The following is a 7,747-nucleotide window of genomic DNA, read 5'->3' on the forward strand; positions in this document are numbered from 1 at the left end:
CAATAGGTGTTTTGATAAACAATGAAGCTTACTGAGCTCAAATCTTTGGAATTTTGTAGGAGGTGACTTTGACAAATTTGCCAGACAGACCACACTTTGAGAAACATTGATTTAAGGAATGTTACCATTATAAAACAATCCTCAGGAATATAAGTACTAAAAGTAGGAATTAAAACAATCCATTTTGATTGGTAGATGGTATGTTGTTTAGAACATTTCCTAAGTAACTAAATTTATTGTTATTATTATTTTTAAAAAATAAAGATGAGCTGGTGACACAGTGGTTAAACTCTAGGCTGCTAATACAAAGATTAATTTGAACCCACTAGTCATTCCAGGGGAAAAAGATGTGGCTACCTGCTTCCGTAAAGCTGATAGCCTTGGAAATACTATAGGGCAGATCTACTCTGTCCTATATGATCACTAGAGTCAGACTCAGTGACAAGGGTTTTTTCTTTTAAATCAATCATCAATAATTTTAAGTGTTACTAATGCTTTTAGTAAGAGGTTGAAGTAAAAGACAAAGTTCTTTCTGACTCTAAGAATATGAGTTGTAGGAAAATGACTAAACTAATTTTCTTCTTTTCAAACTATGCTTGCAATATTTAAATATCCCTAATTAAATATTCTTTGAAGATACCCTCTAAATATATATTTGTAAAATCTAGTTATAAATAATAAAGACCTAAAATTAGCTTATTTTGTGAATACTTAGTTTCCTATTATATGGTTCATTTACAGAAAACAAAAACTTTATTTTTGTTTAATATTTATATGTTTAATTTGCCAATAATACACTCACTATTTATGGAAGTTAGGGAGATAAAATGATAACTTTTGAAGACATAAATCACTGAAAATTGGAAAAATCTCTTCAAATTTCAACAGATGTTATACTTCTAAATTCTCCCAATGAATATAGGAATCAAAGTAGCCTAATGCAAGCCTTGTTTGTGGCATGTCATATGGGTTGTGGCAACCAAGTCTAGAAACAGAAGTCAGAATATGGAGAAAAAAATACAAGTTTTAAATTGGAAATCCTATAACTTCAGTGACTTTCATGCCCTCTTGGCTTCATGAACATTATTTTAATATGTCAATTATCCCAGTGTTTGTGTCTTTATTTAAATGATAAACAGTGGTATTTCTTTCTACTTTTTATTTCATTATAATTACTACCTCACTCGAAATTTCAAGATTGCCACTTTAATTCCTTCAGAAATTGAAATCAAAAGCCATCATAAGTCAAAAGTTGTCATTGATTATATTTTCTATTACTGCTTTATCTATATATTATCAAAGTTGATTTTTAAAAGGGCTTTATTTTCTATGAAACAGAAATGCTACACCTCTGCAATCAAAAGAGATAGGTTGTACTTTCATGAATACCAAAATATTTAAATGCAGCTTTAAATAGATCATCAATTCCAGATCTTACATTTTGGTGTGAGACATTGAGCATGGCAGTCAGGTCCTCGGGAGACTTGGGGTTAAAAAATACACATAGCCGTTTACATGAACCTTAAACAAACTTGCAGCAGCATTTTTCTTTCAGTCGACTGACATTTTTCTTTATGTTTCGTCAGTTATATCTGAGTGATCAGACAGCCGCTACACATGGTACACCCACCAGGATTATTATCTAGACCAAAGGCCCAAAGCTCATTGTAGCAGGCATGTAATTCTTTACAATGTATGCCACGTTAACTGTGTTGGGTTATCTATTCAACAGCTGACTGAGCTGGGCTCTCAAGCTCTTCTCAACAACCATGTAAGAAGCGATGACAATTGTACTACTTCATAACAGCTGCATGGAACTCTGACACACACTTCACAGCAACCAGTCATCTATATAAACCAATTTCAGGAGCAAAATTGCATGGTGCCTCCACTCTGTTATAAACACAATGATATCCACTCAGAGCTGATAAATGCACTACATTTCTCAGGAGCTTAAAAGAATAAGTTCCTTGCATCTGAGATTTCTTTCCCACAAATTAAGCCTCTTTTTTTTTTCCTAGCCATTAATTTAGAACTTTACAAAGAACCAGACAATTTAAATTTCGAATATCTGTAAAATAAGAAATCTCAATATTAACATTTTAGTTCTTCAACTAAATGCTCTTTCATTTTTTTAAGTATGTGTGCCAGACTTTCTTAACTGATGATCTGAAAGCAAAGGAAAGAAGTAATTAAGGTTTAAAATACTTACAATGCCATAGCAATTTGCCAATTAATTACAGTATCTTTTCATAGAATTATACACAATTCAATCCTTATTATTGAATAAAATATCTACAAGCAACTTGGAAACCATTGTTAAAAGACTTAAATGTTAACTACTCTGTTTGGGGTATAATGAACCTTTGGTGGATCAGTTAATAATTACAATAGATACAAGCAAGATAAAGAAGTTGCTAATATTGTTTTAATACATACTTGCATTAGTAACATACATTTCTGAATGGGGCTTGAAAGAACATGGGCAAAAATTATGTATGTTACCAGAAAAAAGGTAGAAACCAAATTTTACATGATAACACTGGCAAAAATATCGAGTATCGTTTCAGAAATTAGAAAGTCTGTTTACACATGCATTTTCTCTTTCTTTATCTTTAAAGTCAAAAGAGTGGAGTATTTGAGCTAAAGGAGTAAAAACATCATTCATAGGAAGCATTCCTCAATAAACCATAACTTTTAATTTGCTGAAACCTCATTACAGAGAATATTTCAGACTGTGCTTAGTAGAGTTTATTGCTCAAATAATTGAAAATAACATGTTATTGTACTACTAGAATTATATGATCTTTTGGCATAGTAATCAATTAGCTTTCATTGCCTATCAGTGTGCACTACAAGCTAACTTATTACTTACTGCTATTTTAATTATAATAAAATATTGGGATGATAAATGTTAGTGTTAGAAAAGAGATCCCAGGTAAGGTTTATTTAAGAGCTTCCATTTAAAAAGCATGGAAAAAATTTCTAACACAAACTAACAAACTTAAATGATTTTCCACAATCACAGTCAAAGTTCTGATTGTGTCTATTATTATATTTTTAATAAAATGCTCCAAAATTTAAAAAAAAAAAAAACAGACTCACTGCCTCTGAGTCTGTCCCAACTCATAGTGACTCCTCCTTGGGTTTCTGAGGTGATATCATTACAGAGTAGATTGGCCAATATTCCTTCCAAGATGTGGCTGGTGGGTTTGAACTGCCAGCCTACTGGTTAGCAGTCAAATGCTTTAGGCACTACGCCACCAGAGGACTACCATAATACCCACTGTCATCAAGTTGATTCCAACTCATAACAACCTTATAGGATCGCACAGAACTGCCCCATAGCATTTCTGCAACTGTAATCTGTACAGGAACAGAGACGGTCATCCCTTAGCATTTGTCCTGTTGGTAGTGATGGGAAAGTCTTGAGATTTCTCAGTGGATGTCATTCTAGTGAAGAGATGCAAATAGCCATTTGAGCTGGGCTTAAGTGGTGAAGTTAACCCCTTTATGTGGCCTTCTGCCTCAATTTTTGGAAAAATAGCCACTGCAGAGTGGCTGATGGTTTCAAAATGCTGATCTTTTGGTTAGTAGTCTAGCACTTAACCACTGCACCACCAATAGTAATCTTCAATAGAGGAAAATGGGGCCCTAAGTGGTACAATAGGCTTGTGCTTAATTGTAAATCCAAAGATTGGTGTTTTCAATCCACCCAACAGCACTTTTGAAGAAGGGCCCGGTGATCTGCTTCTGTAAAGACTATGACCAAGAAAACCCTGTAGAGTAGTTGTACTCTGAAGCACAGGGGGACACCATGAGTTGTAGTTGACTCAATGTTTTTGGTTTTGGAGGTTAAGTGACTTTCCTAAGATGAGATAGATAACAAACAAGAAGAACCTGGCTATTGACAATTAATGAAGTGTTTTATCCCTCTACCATGCTGCCTCTGAAATTTATTCAAATTTTCTAAGATCATTTGAAAAATGCACACAGTTAAGACCCAGAAAAAACATACTAAGGGGAATGTGATATTCTAGAATTTAAAAAAATCAAATAAAATTTAGTGTTACTATTAAGCCAGTGAGAAAATGTTCCCCAGATCACTGCTTCCCAACTAAGAGAAAGGATGCTGACATACATTCAGAAACAGAGTTCTGGTAGTGTAGTGGATAATGCATTTGGCTGCTAACCAAAAGGTCAGCAGTTCAAACCCACCAGATAGATGCCCAGTGGAAGGAGGATAGTGTAATCTACTTTTGTAAAGATTTAAGGCCTCAGAAACACAATGAGGGTTTCTATGAGTCAGAATTGAGTCAATGGCAGTGAATTTGGTGTGTTTTTAAGTAGTAACAATATCCTTTGTCCTCATTGTCTATATAGTAAACCAAAAAAAAAAAAAAAAAAAGCTCACTGTCATGAAGTCAAATCCAACTCATAGCAATCCCTCCTTGGGTTTCCAAGGTGGTATCACTACAGAAGTAGATTGCCCAATCTTCCTTCTGAAGAGTGGCTGGTGGAATTGCTATCATAGTAATAGAGAAAAAAATCAAAGCAAATAAAATTTTGTTGCGTACTCAGTATATGCATTGTATATTATTGTTTAAAACAAAAAGACCCTGAAAAATAAATGCCTAATAAAAGTTGTCATAGAATTTTAACAATTTAGCTATGATAGATATACCAAGAAGTAAAAGACATAGATTTAGATCTCACAACTGAATACTTTTTCAAGGTCTCAAGAAAGCCTTTGTTGTTGCAAATATTTCAAAGTCAATTTTGTTTTTCTCTTGCATGGGATTTATCCATTATTAAATAAATATTTATTTAGTGGCTACTAGCTATGAAGTACAATTCTAAATGCTAGAGTTACATTGATGAATAAATCAAACAAAACTCCTTCTCCCATGGAGTTCACATTGTAGAGAAAGAGAAAAGTAAATTAATGCATCAATAAACATATAATTAATATAAAATAGAGTTCATTGCTGCTCAGAAAAGTACAGATGTATAAGGAGAAAAGATTGAAGTGGAAAATAGAAGGATTTTAATTAGAATGGTCCAGGAAGACTTCTCTGACTTGTTGGTACATGAGATAAAGAAGACAGCCGGCCATGCAGAGAACTAGAGAAATACGTGACATCTCTTAGAAAGTTTTTTGAAGTTAGTCAACATTTAGCCACCATTGTGCCATGTACTATCCAAAGGAGCCATTGACAAAAATGCAAATACCATAGATTTTGACCTGACTTTCTATGACCAAATTAGGAATGGGAACTCTGGTGGTGTAGTGCCTAAGGCATTTGACTGCTAACCAGTGGTGGTTCAAACCCACCGGCCACTCCTTGGAAGGAAGCTTGGGCAACCTACTTCCATAGAGATATCAGCTCAGAAACCCAAGGAGGGGTCATTATGAGGCAAATCAACTCGACAGTAGTGAGTTTTTTGTTTTCTTTCTTAGATTAGGAATACAAGATATATGAAGGCATGAGGAACAATAAAATGTTAATTTCTGTGATAATGATCGTAGAGAAGGACTTCAAAGAAAAGACGAATGATTTCTGATAGAAAGCCTTCATGTTAAAGAAGAAACAGACCTTAAAAAAAAAAAAATGACATTGGAGATCAGAGAAATAGGAGGGGAATAAAAAACATGGAATAATGGGTGGCAGAGAATGGCTTTTGTATTCTGACTTAATTACAATAAAAATATATCCTAGAAAAATAATATAGTGTTACTCTTTTTCTTAAGGAAATTAGTAATACACTGAGATGGAGGATGTAGTGGCTGCAGGATGAAAGGCAGAATTTTCTAAACTTTTTAAAATCATGGGTGCACATATATGAGCTGGTATTTGCATACTTATTCATTAGAATGGGATCCACTGAGAAATCTCAGTATTTTCATGTCCCTAGAAACAGGACTCTGGTAGCATAGTGCCTAAGGCACTTGACTGCTAACCAGAAGGCTGGTGGTTCAAACCCACCAGCCACTCCTCGGAAGGAAGGTTGGGCAATCCTACTTCCGTAGTGATACTGCCTTGGAAACCCAAGGAGGGGTCGCTATGAGTCGGGGCTGACTTGATGGCAAATAACAACAACAACAACAACCAACAGGACAAATGTTAAGGGATGACTTAAAAAAAAAAAAAAAAAAAAAAACTATTTCTCTCCCTAATGATATTTTAGCACTTTGGTGTAGCAGTGGTTAGGCACTCAGCTGCCAACCAAAAAAGTCAGAGGTTTGAACTCACCAGCTGCTCCATGAGAAAAAGATGAGGAATTTTGCTTCTATAAAGATTTGCAGGTTTGGAAATCCTATGGGATAGTTCTCCTCTGCCCTATAGGGTCACTACGAGTTGCAATCAACTCAGTAGCATTGGGTTTGGCATTTTTTTTTTAAACTGATTGACAAAATCCCAAATTTAACCTCTACTTAAAGTCATTAATCATACTTTACTAAAATTTCCTTTAGTCTTTAGGTCATGGAATACCACAACGATGATTGAGGCAGTGTGCCATACACCTATAAATGAGAGCATACAGAAGGCTGTGTTACCTTGATATGAGTTCCCGATCACCATGAACTATCTGAAAAAAAGATATTTGATACAAAATTAGCACAATTTTGAAGGAGGAGAAATCTATTTGTAGGTTAAATCTACTCATTTCCTTCTATTTAAAAATAAGTATATAGACAGTTCTGGTAAGATGGAGGAATAAGAAGACAAACTACACAGACCCTCTTCAACAAAGAAAAGGGGAACTAATTAACACAGATGAGAAGATAATCTTGGAAGCCTGAGCTTTGAAAGGAAGGATGCAGAAGTGGACTAAACTCCAACTAGTAAAAGAACCTGCATGAAAACACTGCCAAAGAAGACATATGGAGCTGCAGTTGATCAGTGATTCTGATGGCACGGACAGCTTGGATATTTCCAAGTGGTGTTAGGACCTAAGAATTAACCTAAAAATTGGCCCTGCTAGCCAGGGGCTACACCGAGGACTACACTGATGGCTGGTGAATAAAAGGGAAAGCAGTGAAGATGGAGACAGGCTAAGCAGTGAACTTTTGGCTGTCCAGAGGGCACAGCCATTTTGAATGATTGCAAGCAGTTCTACCATTTTGGATACTTAAAGTGACAGCATGCTCTCAGATTCCAGGGACTTAAGAATAGGTCCTACTTGCTGGGGACTGCAAGGACATACTGGACATGAACTGGAAAGGTGCAATATTTCCTTTGTTACTCCTCTACCTCAAATGCACTTAGTAAATGGAGGTGTGGACATCTCTCACTCCTACCCAAATTCTACACCAGCAGGAATTCCATCCCAGTCTGTGTGCTCTGACCAAGCTTGGGTGCCCTGCCCGTCCTGCCCAGATTTTTTTCCTTATTTTTTATGGTTTGTTTTTGTCTGTTTTAAAATTATTTTTGTTGTTGTTCTTTTTTTTTTTTTCATCCTTTTTATTATTGTTGTTTCTTCTTCCCGTCACAGGCTTTCCTGTGAGAAAACCCCTCAGGTTTTCCTCTCTTCCCTGTTCCTGGTTCCCATTCTTTTCTTTCTTGTGATTATCCCCATTTTTGCTTTTGTTATTTCATGTTTCCCATTTTTTTCTTCATTATTCTCATATTCTACCTCTTTTCTCTTATTCCCCCACTCCAGGAACTGCAGGTTTTTTATTTCTTTCTTTATTTTTATCCTTTTTTTTTTTTCTATGCATATCTCTGGTTTTTTGGTTTTTTAA

Source organism: Orycteropus afer, unplaced genomic scaffold (genome assembly GCF_000298275.1).
Source record: "Orycteropus afer afer isolate SDZICR_OR568_19922 unplaced genomic scaffold, OryAfe1.0 scaffold00084, whole genome shotgun sequence".
Taxonomy (NCBI): domain Eukaryota; kingdom Metazoa; phylum Chordata; class Mammalia; order Tubulidentata; family Orycteropodidae; genus Orycteropus; species Orycteropus afer.